The sequence below is a fragment of the Rhinolophus sinicus genome, linkage group LG04, assembly GCF_036562045.2.
Source record: "Rhinolophus sinicus isolate RSC01 linkage group LG04, ASM3656204v1, whole genome shotgun sequence".
NCBI lineage: Eukaryota > Metazoa > Chordata > Mammalia > Chiroptera > Rhinolophidae > Rhinolophus > Rhinolophus sinicus.
Genome location: NC_133754.1, coordinates 78876759 through 78899152, shown reverse-complemented (window position 1 = coordinate 78899152; position 22394 = coordinate 78876759). Strand labels below are relative to the sequence as shown.

General features: G+C 35.9%; 1 protein-coding gene across 13 annotated transcripts in view; it reads left to right on the top strand.

Moving 5' to 3' along the window:
• The window catches only part of TENM3 (teneurin transmembrane protein 3), a 2352866-nt gene that overhangs the window by 1351695 nt on the left and 978777 nt on the right, over positions 1–22394 (top strand). The window lies entirely within an intron of this gene.

Here is a 22394-nt window from a genome sequence, read left to right as displayed (position 1 = left end):
TGTTATCGTGTTTTCTTCTCTGATAATTCTAGATAATTAATGTCCCAAAGCACAAAATGATACTGCTGTATTAATTCTCTTAGCCTTGAAATTATCTATAACACAATTTAAGACCCAGGCATTTTGTTGCCATTTGAAATGGATTATTTTGAACCCAGTGAAAGATAGAAATAAAAGAACAACAAATTTTATAGAACTAGAGAAGAAATTCACCTAGAAGTGTAGCCTTTGAAAATACTATCAATACTAAATAATACTGGTTTTGCCGTAACTACCTGGCACTGAAATAATAGGAAAAAGATTTCTACTTGGTTGTAGAACATTAAATACTGTAGGTATCACATCAGTGTGGAGCATTTGTGTAGAAATGGAAACAATAAAGCTCCAGTCTTCACTTAGAGAACTATTAGAAGTACTGTGTGTGTTGCAGGAAGAGCCCAGAATTTAAATGAACCATTTATGCCTCTGCTGCCCTAGGGCAAATACAAGGTACATTAATAATGCATTGTTTATTTGAAATATATTTATTATAGCACATTTATTACTAAAAAATCTAAAGAGCAGAAAAAAGCCAGGATTGCACAGGTTCAGCATTCTGGACAAGTTATTTTCAAAATAGGATTCTTGGCAAATTATATCATTTCTTTCAATACTTCACCTGTGACACTATAAATAATACATATTTATTTAAGTAGTGGTATTACACATTGCTACTTGAGTTGTACATAATTTATAGAAAATGATCTACCGACATGGGTAGGTAATGTTCTCCATGAAAGAAAATGATTAGAATTAGAAAGTGATGAAGAGCTCTAAGATTTGCCTAATAGTAGGTGGAGCAAATTAGACTCCTTAGCAAGTTACTTCATATTTTCCAAAAGTTATAACCAACTTGCCTTTGATTATAAATATGAGGGAAATTATCATTAAGGTTTGTCATGAGCAAATTGATCCATATATTAAATACATATAAGTAACAGGAAAACGCCTTTACGTTCCTATTTACTCCTTCGAAGTTGCCATACTCAAGCTGCATTTGCTAGTGCGGATTGATGAAGAAGCCAGTTTGGGTGTAGGTGGCCCAGCTGTCCCTGCAAGAGGTGGGCAGAGTGTGATCTTGGGAGCAAACAGACCTCAGTCACTCCTGGCTTAACTGCTTGTTTGTTGTGTAATTTGGGGCACGTTTTTCCCACCTTTCTGACTTTCCATTTCCTCACCTGAACAGTAGTACCTGACTCACAGAGGCCATAGAGGAATGGAATACGGGAAACTATGCAAAGCACCTTAGTGCCTCGTGCTCAACAAACATTTTATTTTCTGCTATGGCCTTTTACGCCCAAGATGAGTGCTTACTGCATAGCAAGTTAGTGCTAAGCTGTTTGTCTGTTTCCCCAGAAAGTCAGTTATTATTGGAAGTAAACTTTATCGTTTCCATCACTGCATTCCCTGCAGTGGCAAGAGCCTGCACCTGGCACTTCTGATCCACACAGAATAGGATTCCCTCTGACGAGCTCTGGTGTCTCAGACAGTGGCAGCCCTTGGTCTGTTTCAGGGAAACAGGTCAGACATGTTTCTCACACAGGCGAAGATCTGTATCCCAAGATGGAATAGGATTGTTTCCCTCTTTTGTTTTTCTTAATAAAAAGATACCCCTTGAAACTTCTTAGATTCTAACTTAAGTGGTAGAATTCCAAAATATATTCTTTTGATAGTCTCCGAGCATAGTGGTCCCTCTAGAGTTTCAATAACCACGTTTACAAATGGAGCCTGTCCTGCAAATGTATATGCATTTCTACTATGTATAATAAGAATGCTGCGAGAGTCTGTCCAGAGGAAATTGTAACGTGATAAAACCACTGCATGAGATTCCAGGCCCCTTTCTTGAACATCTTTTTCAACCTTTCTGAGCCCTAACTTTTTCTTCCAGTGACATACAGAATGATACAAAACCCACTGTGATTTTTAAGTGAGATTGAGTACATGTTAGGCACTCTAAAAATGCAAGATTTGCTTTGTTATTTCTGTATAATACTAGTTTCTGAGACAACATGAAGAAAATTAAATTAACATTTATTACCTTCTGCCACTTGAGCACTGTGCTAAAGATTGTTCAAATATCATCTACTTGAAACCTAATTCTGTGAATGAAGTGATACTTACTTCCTTTATTATCCAAGGAACCTGTGCTTAGTGAAATTTAGCAAAATCACATGATGAATAAGCAGTTAGGCCAGATTCAAATGCAACTTTCTTCTCTCCTGCATACTGGATAAAAAGCTACTCAAAGTAAGGGGAGGATATTCTAGCAGTTAGTATGACTATTGCTAATTATATTTTATTTGTGTAGCATTTTACAAAAATGTTTTCACATGCATTATAGGTCCTAGCACTAATTTACTCTTATGTGCCAGGAACTGTGCTAGGTACTTTGTATACAATGTAACTAATCTTCGAAAAAAATTACACAGCAGGTGTGATCCTCGTTTTATACAAGTAGAAACTGAGGCTCAAAAAGTTGAGTCCTTCGCCCTTGCCATGGGGCTCATAAATGGAGTGCTGGTGGAGGGTGTTGGTAATGGGGATGGCTACGTGTATGAAAGGACAGGGGGTCGTGGGAAATCTCAGAGCCTTCTGCTCAGTTTGGCTGCAAACCTCAAAACTGTTCTAGATAATAAAGTCTGATAAAAGAAAACTAGATATCTAAGAGTGAAGTAAAATATTATGTAAAAGCAAGCAGTTAAATAAATATTAATGGTCATTGACAAGTATATTTTAAATAAGTAGTTTACTGCTAACAATTCCTTTTAAATGAAGGAACTAAGAATAAGAATAATAAAATAAATATATTGTTACTTCATATTGTTTCTTAGTATAGTACATTAAATTTATTCTTAATTCAAAATTCTCCCAGATTACACTACTTTCCATAGGGTCATTTTGAGCAAAGGTGTGGTGGCCCACCTTGCGAAAGACAGGTGTGTGTGTGTGTGTGTGTGTGTGTGTGTGTGTGTGAATTTAGAATTATAGCAAAATCACGTTTTATATGATTGTGCTTGCAGTCTTGTAAATCAACAGCCATTGTGGGGTATTGCACAATGTCTACCCAGCACAAAATAGATATTTCACAATTACAGAAAGAATCTTGTTAAGGTATCTAGCCTAGGTTTTCAAAATTGGAGTTTATTGGGATGTTACTAAATGATCTTAAAAAATAATTTAAACACCTGTTCCATGTTTAATTCAGTTTGGGAAATGCTGAGTAAGACAAACTCAAACAGATCCCTTCTGTTCAGGAGTTGTCAGAAACCTTATTAAGCTACAATGCATTGTGAAATTCCAAGAAGGTAGTTCAGCAGACAGTAGTTCATAAAATTATGTGAATATATCTTTTTTTCCACAACCTGGCTTTTGAATGTTCCCCATAACACAATCTTGGAAATGCTGATTTGGAAATGGATAGGTGAGGCCACTGATGAATTTTTTGGACCAGAGTTATTCTGAGTAAACGGTATGATATTCAGCAGGTCATTATACATAGTCTGTTAGCGTTTTGGACCATGTTTAAAAGAGCACTCTGTGTTTCCAAAATATATTGCTTTTGTTAAAATAGGATTACCAGAAATCACATCAAAATTTACAATTGGGACCCTTTACATATATTGCATAATCATCAAATTTTCTCATATTAGTATCACATATTTTTTCACTCAAAATTTGAATTAGGAAATTGGTAGTTGCAAAATAGTCATGGGGATGTGAAATTCAGTATGGGGAATATAGTCTATCATATTGTAAAAACGATGTATAGCGTCAGATGGGTACCAGACTTATCGGGGGATCACTTCATAAATTGTATAAATGCCTAACTGCTACACCATACACCTGAAACTGATATCAAATAATATTGAATTTCAACTATAATTAAATATATATATAGTCACGGGATGTAAAGTACAGCACAGGGAATACAGTCAATGGTATTGTAATAGCTATGTATGATGTATGGTGTCAGATGGGTAGTACTCTCGTTGGGGTTATCACATTGTGAGGTGTGTAAACGTCTAATCACTATGTTGTTTTGTACACCTGAAACTAATAACAAAAGAAAAAGTTGAATTAGGAACAGATTTCTATGTCTTTAACACTGCCCCATAAATCACTCCAACACCTAGTTCAGTGTTGTAGACACAGAAGGTACTCAAATAAAAGCTATTTGATGATAATGAGTTAAAGCCCTTGAAGACTTCTCATGTAGACTACCAGCTAAAAAGCAAATCTGGGTCTGTCTGTCCTGATACACTCTCCTGAATCTAGGTTTATTTGAATTGAAGTTATTTCCCAGAAATATTATCAAATCAAAGAGCAGGTAGAATGGCCTTTTGAAAACATAAGATATAAGACTTGAGCTTTATGTGGAAGACACAGCTTTTTTAAGGTAATCATTCATATTTTATAATGTGAACTGTTTCCTCGCAGTTTGGAAAATGAGTTATGCTGGAGGAATGGTAGCTTCTAGGTAGTAATAAATATGAATGTTTTATGTGGGCTTTTCTATTGTTTCAGAACTTAGCAATATATTTACTCTTTTCCCCCCACTAGTATGATTTATAAACATTTATTAGATTAACTTTATCTGTCATAATTTGGAAAATAAACATTAATTAAATATGAGGCGAGATGGAATTAAAGCGTGTATCAAATTTGCAGGGTGGCAGTATATTTCATCACCTTTTTAACAGACGTGCATTCAGTGTTCACTATGCCGGGTATCATCATGGGCACTGCAGAAAGAGAGGTGGCTGACTCATGCTCCACATCTGCAAAAGGCCATTAAGACAGCATTTCCCTCCTGTGTATCCATAGAGAAGCAAGCCTGAGTTTCTTATGCCACATGAAAATCAGTATCATTGCTTTACAGTGGCAGCATAAAAGGGAAGCACTTTTCTCTGAAACAGTTGTTTTTTGTTGTTGTTGTTGTTGTTGTTTTTTGTTTGTTGTTTTTTTTTCACGCAAAATGAAGGTAGAATTGGTGAATACATATAGTTGGACTTCTCCAGTTCAGTGACTTCAGATTTCATATTAAGTGTTCCAGTTTGAGTCAGGTTAAAATTGGTGGGTTTGAGAATAAATGTCCCTTATATGGAAATGTCTTAGGCTGAAAATATCTTAGAGAAGAGTACATAAACAACAGAATTGTTGCATCATAAATCAAGTTTCTTCCTCATCCACTGACTCATTTTCAATATATTTTCCAATAAAACCATTACTAATGAGCTCTTTTAAAGTGTTATGTGAGGCTTGGGTACAGGGCATTTTCTTTTTTCTATTGTTTAATTGACAGGCACCATCTTTCTAGGGTAGCTTTGATCTTCAAAGTGTGCTGTAAATTGGACTTACAATTCCAAATGAAAACTTATCACAGTGAAATGCACACTGACCTAAATTACAGTTGGTATGGAATCTCAAAATTATAGTTGGTATGGAATCTATATAACGGCTTTCTACAAATAATATATATTATGGGAGATAAACAGTAATGAAGGGGTAAAAATGATTAAAAGTTCAGAAACCTGGGCTCTATTTCAGATTCTGTGGATGACTGTAACCTTGGAAAAGTGCCCAGACACTTCCTTAATCTTTTTTCCCTCATCTATAAAAAAGTGTTTGGATTAGAATGGATCATTTCTTTCATTACAAAAAATTAATGACTCTCTAAGGACAAGCCAAAAACTCCCATCGATATTAACGGTCACAAACATGTTAAAATTAAAATGTATATTTAAATTGGATTACACGTATGAACAATGTTATATTAGTCACAAATAATGAAGCTGAACCTTCCTCAACACATCCTATCTCATGCAGGCCCCCAAAAGTCCACCACAATAGCTCTCCTAAAGTGACCAATGCCTTCTATATTGGGAGTCCCTCAAAGCTTGGTCTCAGCATTCTTCCCTTTGTGCCCTCTAGTCCTGTCCTAAGAGAACTCATCTGTACCTGTGATTTCTTTACCACCTAATGTCCATGATTCACAAACTTCATCTCCATTTCTGACCTCCAACATTCTGACTCATACATGCAACTACCTACTTGCTACCTCTATCTGTGTATCTCCAGACACACCTAAAACTTACCACATTTCAACCAGACTCTAAGAATTGGTTTTCTCCAACCCTAACCCGCTGCCCAAGTTAGAGTAGCCACCATGCAGCTATACACAAGGCAGACATTGCTTTGCAATGTTTCCCCCTCACTTCATATTATCAAGTCATCTTACATTTAAGTGTATCTCCTGGTCACCATGCCCAATGCCTCTTCCGTATTTTAAGATACCCCTTTCCCTTAGCAAAATGACAACATATCCTCCTAGTTATTCTATTTTCTTCCACTCATGCTCTTCCCATATTATCAATTTCCACACTGCAGTGGAGTGTTTCTCAAAAAGTTCAAACCTATTATGTTTCGCCACTGTTTAAAACTATTGAATGCCTTTTCTTTGCCCTTACAGTTCTATAGTCACATAACCCAATAGAAAAGACAGAAAATAGAGAAACACACCACAAAAATGTATGTACATTTTAAATTGTAATAACGCTTTTGAAGAAAATAGAGTTCAGTAAAAGGGAAGGGACTTGCGGCAAGGCCTGCTGTAGGAAGTCAGGAAAGACCGCTATGAGAAAGGAACTTTAACACTGAGACCTAAAAATATGAGGGCTGGGGGTGAAGGACCCTATTAAAGGGAAAAGCATTTCTGGCGGAGGTAAGAGTATTGAGAAGGTCTCAAGGCAGGAAAGAATTAGTTGTATATAAAGACTCTAAAGGAGGCTGTTTTGTGTCTAGTCTGTGAGCTCTGAAAAGGAGGGGCATGTCTGTTTTGCTCTCTACTGAAACTAGTGCCAAACTGTGGCATATAGTTACAGAAAGAAAATAGATTTACAGATATAAATCACTTTACACAATGTGTGAAACTAGTGCCAAACTCTGGCATACAGTTACAGAAAGAAAATAGATTTACAGATATAAATCACTGATTTATACGGATATAAATCACCTAAAGCAAAAATGTATAATTCAGGTTTCAAATAAATGTGTTATTTAATTACTATTTGTAACTATTAATGAAAATGTTATTTACCAATGTTCTTTGTTAAATTATTATACATATACTTGCACTGAAAAATATATCTGCTTAATTTTCTTTACAATATCTATGTCTGTATCTATCCATATCATCCATCTCTCTTATGTTATTTGAATGGAAAACTTCTCAGGAAGGCTTTAAATAAAACAAAAAAGGAAAAAAACAACATAATTTTGGATTAGCATTGTCTATCAATAAAAGCTGTAAATAAGAGCAATATAATGCTAATACACATAATCTCCTTTATATCCCAGTACTTCTCAGTAGTAAATGATAAGTCTTCCTCTTAACACAATGAGCTTAAAATAAAATTTATGTTTACTCTGTTATAAAGATCCTTAAAGCAAGCAAATTTCCAAAATCAGTTGAGTACAAGTAAGCAAAATACGTGTTTCATGGCATTTGAAATATTTCTATGATTTGATTCACTGTTCTAGATGGAAATTCAATTAAACTGATAGTTTTGAAACTATTTTTATCTAAACTAAATCATTCTTAAAAAAACTCACCTTCCTTCTGAAGAAATATATGTAAGATACTGATTTAATTCACTGTAAAACTGGTATAACTTCATAAAGTATGACAAATTAAAACATTTGATCAAGTATATTATTGGGACTGAATTATACTAAACAGCACATATGTTATAGTATTATAAATAATACATAAGACTAAGTCTCTATGTTGAAAATATAGTGGGAGTTTGTCTAGATAATTTAAACCTTCACTTCTGCATTATTTATGTAGTTTGTTCAAAGTAGGGTTCAGGCAGGATGAGACTTGATACACAAATCATTGTCTGAATCTCTCAGCTGGTTTACTCAGTAGACAGAGTTTTACCTGGCAAATTGCTCATGTATATCATGATCATGTCTAATCAATTTCCTTTCCAAAATTGTGTCTCATTGTTGCAAATACCTATCTCCATAAAAAATGCCAGGTGTAGCTCTCAGCTAAACCTACCTACAGTTTCCTGCCACACTATATCCTAGATTTAAACATTCTATTTTATATCTGTGAAATTAAACCTGTTTCCTACTAAAACCTTATTTCTGGGCTAATGTCCTCCAGAAATATATCTGAACTCTATGATCTGTAAACTAACTTCTCTCTCTCTCTCTCTCTCTCTCTCTCTCTCTTTCGCTCTCGCTCTTTCTTTCAAGTATGAAGGCTATAAATAATAAATTCTTTCAATATAATAATTCCTATGGTATTTTTTGCCTTTCTCTTTATAGAAGTTGTCCCCAAGAATATCCAATATTTAACTCATCTATATATATATATATATATATATATATATATATATATATATATATATATGATGGTTTTAATCACTTTTAATCTGTCAAAGACATTTTTAAACTGAAATTTAATTGGTTCTGTAAATATGCTAGAACAAACCAGTCAAACTACAGGTGAATGGATAGAGGGAAAAGTTCATTAAAGATATCCTTGCCAGAGTAACATGGTAGACCCATGTTCGTCACAGCCCTTCCTTCCAGAAGTTCATGACATTTGTTGATTTGCTCATGACAGTTTTATCCAAAGTAAAATACATGGTGTGACCCTAAGTTTTCAAAGGCTTGTAGCGATTCTCTTTTTTGAAAGAGCATTAAAGATAATTCACATGGCACATAAATTATTAATAGCTCCAATTCATTCTTGTAAATTTATCCAGAAGCCATTTCATTGACAACTCATCAGGACATTTTGATGAGATTCTATTCTTATACAAAGCAATTACAAAGCTTTTTAAGTGATGATAATTAAAAAATGGAGAACCAAGTATTAATGCCACCTACAACCCTATAAAAATGTATTGTTTGTGTGTTTTTAATCTGTCAAACTGTTTCTCTGTTGCCCTATCATTGATATCTTTACTATGATATGTTCTACTTTGTAGTTCAAATAACCAGTCAGGGAGTCATAAAAATAGGATAATTCTAGATTGCAAAGATATCATAAGTTAGTCTAGTTTTTTCCCCTCTACAAAGTACTGTCATGTGGAACCAAGGTGCTGTAAACCTTAAAGGGTTAGACAGATAGGAAGTACTGCTACTACTCAAATCAATCCAAACTGTCAGATTAGATGCATCCTTAATCCTAACATTCTAAATTTCACAGTGACTTTGTTTTCCCAAAAGGGGTTTCAACCTCAACTATCTCAAGAATTATGTCAATTGTTCATGAAAAGAAATACTGAATCATGTGCAGAAGGTCTATGGAAATTGGGACATCTTAAAAGCTAAAACTGTGAGCTAGAAGATACAATGGACATCATCTTTCTGTCCTTTTCATTTGTTTTTCATGGAAATTATATATGTAGAACTATAGTAAATGTTATTATAAATATTTTTATATATTTGTTTAGCTTATAGGAGAATTAGTACAGACTGTGCCCAAGATAAGCATAATGTTCTTGCTAAATGGGAACAGCACATGTGCAAAATTTCAAAGCCAGACAAAACAGAGGTGAGAAGAGAGGAAAGAGACAATAAATGCATTTGAAAAAATACTTTGCAAGTCAAATCTTACAGTTGCCGAGATGGAGAAGTGGCCTAATCGGAAATAAGCAAAGAGATTATTTCAATTTGACTTAAAAAACAAACTAACAAAGAAAACCCAGAAATTGCTAACATTTAATTGGACCTTGATATTTTCTTTTCTCTAAAAGAAACCGCTGCAGTGGTCATATACAGGTGTACAGGGCACTGGAGACTTTTTCCCTCTTATTCTAAAGACATTTATCACTAAAATTGCTCATTTCAGAAAAGCCTTAGGGTTCCAGTTGACTATTATTATATGAGTACTGTTTTTACTATCCACAACTAGAAGATATTTTTCTTTATTGCCTAGACGTAATATCCTTTCTGTATAAGTAACTTTACAATAAAGTTAGCCAATGCTTACTGTCTAGTCCAGAATTTTTCTTCAGTCTACCAAAAATATTACTTCAACCTTAGGATTATAACGATTCAAGGAATTACTAACTCACGACTATAAATCAGTAAATACTTTCCCTTTCTGTGAGAAGGAAATATACATGCAAAAGTTGGTTTTAGGCAGACACAGCTTTTTTCCCCAGTGGAGATAAAACACAATATAAAGCAGGTTATTTTTCTAAATATTTTTAAGTAATTCATTTAAAAGATGGTTATATTGTGATGAAATGCCACACATATTAATGGGCGTTTTCAAAATTATCTGCACATGTGAGATGTGACTTGAAGGAACATTCCAATGCCTTGTGTTCTAACTCAAATAAATGAAAGCTTGTTACCATTTACTCAGCAATCCAGGTTAGCTGAATTTAAGAAAAATATATTGTAACAATATTGTTCAGGTCTTGCAACTGACTAAATCAGACATGTGAATCTGACTGGTAGGAAGATTCTAACAAGGAACATAATAAAATTGAAACCAACTGCAACAATTAACAAAGAAAAGAACTCAATAAATAGCCCAACAAGAAGTCCTTGTGAGTATTCTGCCACAGTCACAGAGGCTGTTTATATCATCGAACCAGAAACCTCATTAAACCAGCCACAGCCTTTATTTTGAATTCCCCTTTTTGTGGAGATCTTCTGTTCAGTGACAGCAGTTTTTTTTCCAAGACATTTTCCCTTTGTTTTCCCCTTTAAGTTTGCATCTGTGGCAGCTTACCAGTCAATTCAGTGAAAAAATGAGAAAAAGCAGTTGTTTCATCAAATTGACTGGTTGATTGTTAAAATAATTGACCCCATGACATCTGTACATGTAGACACTGACGTTTTGTGTGAACCCTGGACATGGCCTCTGTTATTTAAAATAAAACAATTGGGCTTGCTTTTGGGTCTAACTCAAAATAACACCACCAAGGTGGGAAGAGAAAAAAACACATATACACTCATACATAAGAGTGACTTGTATCATGCATAACACAATTAGACTTTTAAATGACCTAAGTAGATTGTAAGAGTGGTTGGGAATAAGTAGAATGAAATGTATTAAGGAAAAAAAAAGAAATTTTATATATATGGAATTTGTGCTCATTGTTCCTCTTCCACACCCCAAGTGAATTGTCATATATATATGGTGTGGAAGAGGACCAATGAGCACAAAATTCCAATCAAACATGATTATATACTGGAGCTAAAGTGGGTAAAAAATAGGGACTGGCTGGAAATCATGGTGGGGTAGCGTGGAACCAGCAACAGGCTGCCTTTGTTGACTCCCAGCTGAAAGGGCAGTGCGGGAAGCTGAGGTCTCAGGAGGGACCGAGAGAGATTCTCAGACTGAAATGTGTGAGGAAAGGTCAGATAATCGAGGTTGTTTATTAGAGAACAGAATAGGCCCCTTAAATGTGTAAGCCTTTATATCGTGGAACGTGTTTGCCATCGTTATTTTACTTGAACCTCATGCCTGCTCTTTAGGTACACAGGACAGATATACTGATATATTCCCTTGTGGTGGATGGATCAAGGTGGGTTTGGAGAGTTTAGGTGGCTTTTCCAAGGCTGTATGGGGGACGGGGGTGGGCAGAGCAGCACAGAGACCCTGTTAAATCTGAGATGAGAGTCTCACCGTCCTACGTCCAGGTGTTCTCTCCACCATCTGTGTGGTCCCTGAGCTTCAGCTCCTTGGCCAGGGAAATGGGGTTGCCTGAGGTGGGGTTCCCTGGAAGTAACAGCTGGGACAGGAGTCAAGAGTCCAAGTTTCCGTTGGGAAGTGCTCTTTAGCATCGGGGAGGAGAAAGAGCTGAGCATGGATGTGGGCTCAGGCCAATCGAATCTAGCCTAATGATACGACGCTCTGCTGTAGAAAACAAACCTCTGCACCATTGCCTCCTCTCGCCTCAAAACTTCACGCTATGGAGCCGGCATTTTGTCTCCCCCATTGCAGCCAGTCAGCATCACCTGGAAGGCTTATAAAACAAAGATTGCTGGGTTTACTCCCAATTTTCTCATTCTTCAGTAGTCCTGGGGTTGGGCCCCAGAATGTGTTTCTACAATTTCCCAGGTGATGCTGCTGCTGTGGATTCCCAGAGCGCCCTTTGAGATCCTCGCGCTAGGAAATAGGAAGCAGGTGAAGCCACTGAATCAGAAGAAGGGCAGTGGTCAGATGACGTAGCACGTCCCCATCCCCGGCACTGGTCTAGGAGAGATGAAGCAGGCAGGATCCCAAGCTGTGGCAGGAGGAATGAAAGAAGGGTCTACCTGGTGACAGACGCTGTGGTGACTGCAACAGGTAATATATGGGGGTGAAGAGCCTGTGTTATGAATGAGGAGGTTCGCCACTACCTGGGTAGCCTCTGAGTACCCAGCTTGAGGGAGTCTTCCTTCTGTAAGCCGAAGTTAACGTCAATGCTATCTTCGTAAGGTTTTTGTGAAAATCAAATAGATTAAACAAAAAACAAACTAATATAATGTCTAACAAGAGGAAGCCTTTAATAAATATTAGTTCTCATTATCGAAAGGACAGGGAGTCTGGGATAACTCCAGGCAGTTTCTGGCTTGAAAGTTAAGGGGAGCGCTTTGCTTCGAGTTCCTACTAGACTCCACACTGGTTTTTACTTGTAGGTCTTGGTTTCTGCTGTGTCCTGTATGCTACTCATCCTCCCTCCGTTCCCGTTCAGTGTTATGCAAGGCGCATGCGGAAGGGGAGGGAGTAAAAGCCGCTAGTAGCCAAAAGCCCAAACCTTTTACCAAACGTTTATCTAAAAAAAGCAAGGTTTAAATGTCCATTGTTTTTCAAGTGATGTAGAACTTTCTTCCTTCTGCTACCTTCCTACTCTGTGTAAAAACGTAGGGAATGTGTTTTTATAGGAAATGAATATGAGATACATTAGTATCAATGACATACATTAGATTTCTTAGGCAATCTCTAAATGTGTTGAAATACACATTGTTGTCAAGAGCTAGATTGTATCGTGAGTTATCTAACTCTGATGGGAGAGCCATTATTCTATAGGACTAATTTCAGTGATATTTTATGATTAAGACTGAGGAAAAGAAAAAGTGGTGTATAAAATATCCATTTCTTTTTGGGACATCAAGGATGTAAATTAATGCGTGTCTTTAATATAGTCATGTAAAAATATGCCAGGAGACCGTTAGTTGTATGGAATGTAATTAAAATTATTTCTTTTAGTTTTCAATGTTTGGCAGAATTCATTCCAATATTCCAATATTCTGGTGAAGATTTTTATTTATTTAAACAGGGTGTTTTAATTTCACTGATGTGTGGGATACAAAACTGAAAGCAACAAAAGAACAAGACAAACAAATGAGAAACAGAAACTCATAGACACAGACAATAGTTTAGTGGTTACCAGAGGGTAAGGGGGGAGGGGGTGGGAGATGAGGGTAAGGGGGATCAAATATATGGTGATGGAAGGAGAACTGACTCTGGGTGGTGAACACACAATGTGATATGTAGATAATGTATTACACAATTGTTCACTTGAAACCTATGTAACTTTAACCATTTTCACTCCAATAAACGTTAATGAAAAATAAACAACAACAACAACGAAGAACAGGATGTTTTGCTCCTCTAGGTCTAACATTATGCAATTATATCCCATTAATTTTATATTGTAAGAGGCAAAATTTTAAATGAAACTTGAGATTTCAAATGTCTACTACTAAAAGTCGTGTCCACAAAAACACTATATCATCTCAATTTATTCAAAGAGATATCTTTGTATACTCATTGGTGCTACAGTAAAGTACCGAAAGTTGATACAATTTCATTAATCTCATTGCATTTGTAATGTATGAGTAGCCCACTTTCAATTATCCTAGGCAAGGAAACACTTTTTAAAAATCTTTTTCTCAGACATATTTTAGAAGTAATATTTCAGCAAGGTGGTTAAGAGTTTTGACATTCATACTTATACAGAGCATTGTGTGAGCGGATCTCCAAAAGTCCAAAGCTAATGCAAACTGAATAATATTTAAAGAACAAACAATTGAGAATAATGTCAAAGGATGAATTCCCACCTTGCCCAACCCCCCAGGAATGAGATTCTGCCATTGCAAATGTAATTGTGTGCCCTCTATTCCTAGAAAGGCAGTATGGAATTAATGATAAGTCAAATCGTTTCCTAAAATGTATAGCAGTTGTTCAGAGATTGTCAGTGTCAGAAATTACCCTAATACATTCCTGCACATTTTCTCACCCATTAGTAGGTGTTCTTAGAGCATGCGTTTAATTGTAACTTTTAAAATGTGATTCCCGGGGTATTAGTATTATTGATCTGTATCGTTCTGACATTTTTGCAATAGAAGGTGTTTTTGTATGGGAAACAAAACTCTGGCTGACAAATGAAAATCAAGCCAGTTGAGTCAGTATGCATATTTTTTTGAGTCACCCTGCCCTTTGCAGAGCTCCAGCAAACTAGTTTTACTCATCTTTGTAGGTGACGCACAATCAAGTGACTATAACATCTACAGTTTAGAAGTCAGCAGCTGCAGATAGTAGAATGATTCACATACCAACACGTGCTACCCAAGCACCCTGACAGCATAAATAACAGGGAACAAGATTTTTATGCTAAACATTTTAGGATCATTCCAAACTTCTTAGTTGAACCATTCTCCTTGAGCTAATGCCCTTATTTCGGAAGGATACTTTAGAAATCTTTTTGTTTTGTGTTTGAAGCAGTGCCATGTAACTGTGGTCAAGTCAGAAATATTTTTGTTCTTGTCTTTCAATGAGAAAAATTACACTTGCTTTTCCTGAGATAGAACTTTATATTTCAGATGGTCTGTTTTTAACATAATTTAAAGGACAAATGTTTCCTAGCCCTTCTTCTTCAATAAACATTTATTGAGCACAATTATCTGGAAAGCTCCCTACTAGATGTTATGGAGAGTCACAGATAAGTATGGCATCGTTCCTGATTTTAAATTTGTCAGGGGATGCAATGTATATATGTACTTATAGAGAAAGATGATTTTTAAAAATTAATACACTTGCAGTCTTTAAGTAATTGTGTTCATTTAATTCGTTTGTTATTTTATGGAAATCATTTAGTAAGTCCCTTTTCATTTTAAAAATGGCTGTAATTTTTTAAATTAAAAAAAAGACAGACTTCAGATGGTCGTTTCCATAATTTTGATCTGAAAATGCTTCCGCATTTAGAACAAACTAGATTTTTTTTTCTTCCTCTCTTTTGAACTTTATTTTTCTACACTCTTCCATTCATTAAATGAAAAATTGCTTACTATACAAAAGTGATCTATTTACTATTTAATAGCTTATGTGCTGATATTCTGGGTCTTCTGATTAAAAGAGAGAGAAGCATAGAGTTTACGTATTGAATGAGTTTAGAACTATGCTCTGTCACACCAAATTAGTGATTTTATAGACCTTCAAAATAAAATTTTATTAAACCATTTAATAGTCATATAATGGAAGAAGAATACCAATTTAAATAAGGCTGACCATTATATGTGCTAGTAGAAAGACATCAAGCCAGCTGTTAACTGAAAATGACTATTATTTAGTGGTTATTTTGTTCCCTTTTTTGCGTTGTAATGAAACGATTTAATCCCACACTCTAATGACTAATCTGTGTGGTATATAGTGATTTCCATTTCATCAAAATTAGCTGTGCCATGAAGATAGCACAAACTTTTTTAGAAACTAAAAGCAATTGTTTTCCTTTGTTCCCCTCTTCACAGCTGCATGTTCTTACGCAAAGCTGATTTCTTATTATTTTGCAAAGTATTTTATTTAAAAATTGCACAGTCCCCCTCAATACTTGTTTTTATTTGTCCATATCGCAAAAATGTCATCTCTGTGTATGTATTGGAGATGACCTTGGCCACTTGCTTGTGAAGGCCATTGTAAAGTCTGCCAGTCTAGGCAAAGTTCAAGATGCACATCTTGCTGAGAGCAGTGCTCAGAGGTTCAACCCTGAATTATTTCATGTCACAAATTCCCATGAAACCGTTTTCTCTATGGGATGGAATTGGGTCTTTCTTCCATCCTGATTCCTGAGTTAGTGCTAACGTCTGATCAGCTAAGGCACCTATCAAGCTGCTCCAAGACCAGCCCCAGTGTAGACCCTTTGTATTCCACTTAAATGAGTACTTTTGTGATAATGTGAGTAATAAAGTTTTTCTGTGATAGAAACATTAAATATGTTCTATGAGTAATCAATGATACTAGCAACCATTTCCTGAGTGCTTACTATATAGCTGTAAGTGGGGCTGTTGTGAGTGATTTACATAGATTAACCCACACTCAGAAAATCCAGCAATGCAATCGTCTTCTGGTCACACTTATTCTTCAGAAGCTGTGAATGAACCCCTGAAATTTTTGACAGATTTGCTAGTATATAGGGGCTATTGCAATCACTTTCATATGATTCTTACAAAAGTGTCATAGCCTTCCAACCAGAGTAAAGCTACTCATTAACATGATGGTAAGTCTGTTCACTTGGTTAAGTTTCTTCACCTAAGTCTAAACCTTTCTTAAAATTTCCATTGCAGTTCTACTTATTTCACAAAGGAAATTTGAATTTTTTACATAGAGAACAACTAGGGGGAAAATGAAAAAATCGGTACTTTGAGTGCAAGTCAGGCCTTCAAATTCAACAAAGTTTTACTCTAGATAGAAACCAATTCATATACTGTCGTCTGTTGTTTCATTTTTTACTTAAGTATTTATTTTTTTGCTCTGTTCCCTCTGCCATTGGGGTTTTAGAAGTAGGTGTCATTGTGTCTCATGTTGCCTATTGTGAAAATCAACTTGCATTTGAATGTGAATCTTGACCCATAAATGTCACTGTGGTCCACTGAGCATTTGACTTCAACATTTCCTGTTGTAAAGTGAACAATGGGAACCTTTTTTTTTTTTTCTTGAAAAAGGGGACTCTGACAGGGTCTGTGTATATGTCTGTGAGGAAGTGCAGCACAGATGGGAGAAACTGCAACACTCAGGGTTTAAGTGCATGTCTTCAGCTATTGAACAAGATGATAGAACACAACAAAGTTTCTGAAAAATACCAGATTATCGTTTCTGTTTCCAATTCACTTCTCCCTTTCAGAGGATTGCATTCACCCCAGTTACCCTTAGTCTCTAGTTGAACACTTTGCTTCAAAGTGAGACTATATCAAATTATTTTACCTTTACTCTGCTGCTTTTTCTTCCACTCTAGTTGGCATACATAAACTTTCTTCATCTTTAAATCCACATGGATCGTCCAATGTGTAGAATAATAGGCCTGTGTTTGAGGAGTAAACGAATGAATGCGCACAGACATGAACAGTGCAGGAAATACTATTCTCTGCATAGATGACCAGTACCTATTTTTAGAATTCCACTTTCCAATATAGTTTTGTACAGAATCTGTGTTGTATGCTGCCGTTGTAGGTAGAGCAAAAGTCAGCTGAAAATTAGAGCACACAGCTGTTTTTTAAAAATCTGGTTTCTGACAGTGCTTGTTTTTATCTAACTAAATTTGATACTTGATTGATTGATTGACTCAAATCTGACAGAAGTATGTGACCCAAGTAGAATTTTTATCCAAGTCGGAGAAACCATGCATGGAAAGATTATTTTCTTCTGGGTTTTCAGGTCAAAAGCCATAGAAAAGAAGAAAAAAAGAATTAACATTTATTGAGCCCAGACTCAGTACCTAGGTACTTTTCCTGTGTCCAGAGTTCTCTTGATAATATTTATGATTCTGGTGAAGTAGGGTTGGCGAGCAGGTATTAAACTGCCAGTCAAACTCAGATTACTCAGTGGTGGATAATCCAGTTTTTGGTAAAACTGAAGTATAATCTTCCTTTACTGTATTTAAAAATAGACTCCTTTGAGAACGTTCCTCTTACAGTCTTTCACTAGAAAAAAAGGGCAAAGAAAGAGAAGGCAGATAAAAGTTCATATAATAATAAGAACCCTTCATGATAAAGGTTTAAAAAAAAAGTGGCTAATTTGTTTTTATTTGTTTGTTTTTATATTTTTGTTTTTTTGGTGGCTCTTACTAAGGTAGGTTAGGTATGCATTCTGCCACAACACTGAGGCAAATTGATGCTTACATTGCAAACATGACCATTAGATATGTAAACATGAAAAGTCGAGGTAACATTTTTGGTAAAAGAAGGAAGAAAAGATGTATGTAGAAGGTGGGTCAGGGGATGCAGTTTCAGTTGCCTTCAGAAAGATTGCCATGTGCATATTGGACGTGTCAATCTGAAATAAAATGTGATTCCTGGGAATCCAATATGGCAACAGAGTCTAGTTGATGGAGCTCATGAAAGCAGTTTGAAACATCTGCTTTCTCTGTTCAAAGGACTAAACTTCAGGGATTAATGTGTTAGTTATTCACAGAGAGGGCAGGCCTGTTAGTATTTACGAACCAGCAGGAAAGCACACACACGTGAGTGCACGCGCACACACGGACCATTTAGCACTCTGTCACACCTCTCACACAAGGAAAGTAGACATCAAGATGTTCTGTGCTTTTAAATCACCCAAATCAGGGTCATCTGCATTGTGAAAAAGCTCTGAGATTGTGTGGTATCATTGCCAAAACCATTGTCATCACGTCTTGTCAAAGCAAAAGACATTTGTTTCTGGAAGAAAAGCCAGGAATATATAACTGAGGTAGGAAAGGATTTTTTTTTTTAATGGAAATATAAGCCTTTAAATAAATAATTATCTTTTCTGAGCACATTAAAAAAAACATATGTATAAAAAATCATACTGAAAAAATTTATACTCAACGAAATTGTGACACTCACTCATCTAAAAAGCTTTGCTCATTCAAACCAGAGAGATTAATCACAGAAAGGAGATAAAAAATTCCCTGAAAGAGAAGGGAAATAATTTAGCAGTAAATCATAGAGCAGGGCTAACATGAATCACAGAAAAAGGTACCAGCTCTTATGATTTAGGTGACATATAAAAAATAGCCCTTCGTGGATTGACAGTTATAGGTATAAATGATAAAATTATTCAGCAGTAGTATGTTCTCTTCTTGCCATTTGTCATTTTGCATTTGATTACTTCTAAGAATTTAATTAAAGGAGCAACAGAACCGTATAAACCTTTTGTGGCTCTAACAATCAGATACCTTTTTAAGCCTTTTTAAAGAAAAATATATGACTATACCATCACTTTGCTTTGTCTTTACTAAATGCTCCATGCATCTTCATGCATGTTATTTTTCTTCTTTAATCATTTTAGGCTTGCAAGAAAATTTTTTTAAGGAAACATTAAAAATAAAATCCAAAGGCTGCCATTGTTATTAGCAGAGAAATTATTTTAATTTAAACATACACTGAGAGACAGAATAAGAACAGCTGCTTAACTGATGTCTCCAGATTTTATTTTTGAACTAAAAATCAAAGATAATTGTGTTGTTGTTGTTTTTCTCTGTGGCTCCCCAACTCAAAGACATGAATATGAGCTCTGTGTTTGTGTGTGCATGTATGTGTGCTTGCCTATACACACGATCATACATTTCGTATCAGCATCATACGCATTTTTTCTGTAACAGGACTACAAGTGAAAAACTAGTGTTTAATATGGAAGGTGAATGGCATCTTTTCAAAGTGTGAGTAAAAGTGCACCTTTAGCAGAGGGGACCGCTTTACATGAATTGGGCCTTAATGTGCCTAACTAAACTGGAGGGTGCCCCACCCCGCCATACTGTATGTTCTAATGGCATGGCAAGCGGGTCCAAACAAACTAATTCTGCAATCAAGTATTCACTATCAAAATTCTTATAAGGAAAATGAATGTTTCAAGAACTATTGTGACCATTATACAATGTGACCAACCAATACGTCCTTAAAAATATACCTGTGTGTGCATTTTATTTGCAATTAAGAACTGTTAATACTATAAACCCAATTCACAATCACTTTAAAGTTTTGCTTCAAACAACTTCAGTGTTTTAACTGACTAAATTAAGGCTTTTCTGTGCTTCCCCCCATCTCCCAGAGCAGAAATTAAATCAGTTTTAATTTATTTTATTTGCTAACACTGTGGATATAATTATTGCTGCTGAGTCTTTTTAATTGTTTTCAACTAGGTGCTTGTCTTTAAGTTGCAATAGACTTCTAATTCCACATTGTTGATATTCCCTTGTTAATTCTGACAAAGCATCATAAATCCAGGTATTTAGGTTTATTGAATTTTGAAATGAGGTGATTAGTTGATGCATGGATGAATGAATTGATGCAAAACAAAATGAATTTTATGATTTACTATGGTTTACAAGTTCCCCTGGAACCATTATGTGCAAATTGTAAAATGTATTAAGAGGTAAGATATCACATTTATAATCAACTTGGCAAATTTTGCTCAAGTAAAGATATTCAAGCATTCTGCAAAAGAGTCACTGTTGAATAAGTGTTTGGCATACACAATTAATTTTCACTGTGTTGTCTTATACTCTATCATTTATAAATCCAAGAGGCTAATGTGTAAGATGTCAGAGGCTTTGCAATCAATTCAGAACACCACGCTGTGTCATGTTTTAGGGTTTTAGGTTGTAGTCTAATGCTCAAAGTAATTACCAGATCCAAGTTCTAGTAAAATGCATGTAACTGAGTGTTTTACTTTAAAACAAAATGTTTATCCCATATTCTCTCACCGATGGAGGCCATAAGCATGTAGATTTTACATTAGTGCGCTATGGCACATAATCTATGCATTTAGTTTGGTATGACAACAGTTATGATAATGTGTGTCTTTGTGGCCATTAACACAGCTAAGTTGGATGGGGAAAATTAATACCAAAGATTCTAGGTAAGGATCTATGACTGGAACAAGTAGGCAAGTGTGTATAGCCTGGTGTGAGGGGCATCAAGGTGTCTTTGCTGCTACTGAAATTCTATCAGTAGTAGTTCATCTCTTTTTTTGCTTAATAATAGTATTAAACATCCATAGTATAAGATATCCTTCCATCAGTTCTCTGAGATCAGCTGTGTTGAGAGATGCTACTGTCTTTGTCATAGAAGTGAGGAAGGGTAGGACATGGCAACTACTTAAGGAGTTGAGTTCTAGAAGAGACACTGCAGAGGAGAGTTTCTGGGTAGTTTAAGGAGACTCTCAGAGGGCCAGGGGATAGGACACGGAGAGTAGCTGAGGTGTATGGCAGTCCTTGTTTCCAGCCCCAGCCCTGCAGTATTGCTACATAGACAAATTGGAGAAGACCAAATGCACCAAATCTTTCAGTCCCACATAAACTACCAGGTCTTAGAGTTGGTGTCATGCGATATTCATCCTTTATAACTATGTTAACTGAATGTGATCTATAAAGGAGTACACAGTTGCTAACAGTGAAGTTCTCATGCTAAATATCCCACGGCAAATGTATAAGGTTGTGTCCACTAGGTTAAAAAACAAGCTTTAACTATTCATTTCTCTGTGACTTGTCTTAGAGACTTCACAAGCCTTCAGAGGTGACCTGTCAGGTTTATTTGTTCCTAATCAGATCCATCAGCCATAATTTTTATTTCTTGTATGTGATAATTACCACTGACAGTCTATTCCTTAGACACCCAGTGGAGATGGCCCAGCGTGCCTGATGCGTCCTCATCATACACGACTGAAACATGTAGCCATCCAGGAAGAGGACAGTTAAGTGGTCTTCTAACTTTGACTTTGCAAAAGAAGCAGAGCTAAATTATTTTCATTCTCAGGGAAAGAAAAGAAATCTTCAGAAGTCCTCATTTTGCAGCTCCAGAAACTCAGAGTTTGCAAACTTGAATAGAGTCTCGCAGTTGGAGTCTGAGCAGAATTACCTGGCACTCCCTGTGAGAGCTCGCCATGCTGCCAAGTTCAGCATCATTGTGCCCCCTCTGGAAATCCTACCTGAGGCACAGGGACTTAGATTTGCTTGCCTCTGCATGGGGCAGAAAGAATGAGAATTGCCTTGCCTTGTAATAGGCACCAAAAGAGATGTGATTGGCTGGCTAGTTCTTCTTTGGTAACCCTATATTGGACGATGCTATTTTTAAAATTTGTATTCTGTTTTTGAACATGATGATATTCTAGAGTGATGAGAATATAGTAATTAAGAGCACAGAGTCTATACTCAGATTGCCTGGGCATCATGGCAAATGACTTAATCCCTCTAAACTTTCACTTCTTCATCTAAAAGTAGGATAATGTTTTCACAAGATTGAGTATTACATGAAATTATTCTATTGTACCAACTCCTTAAAACAATGTCTAAAACATGGTGAGGTTTCAGTAGAGATTAGCTATTATTGTTAGGGAAATTAAAGAAGAAATAAGTTAGTTT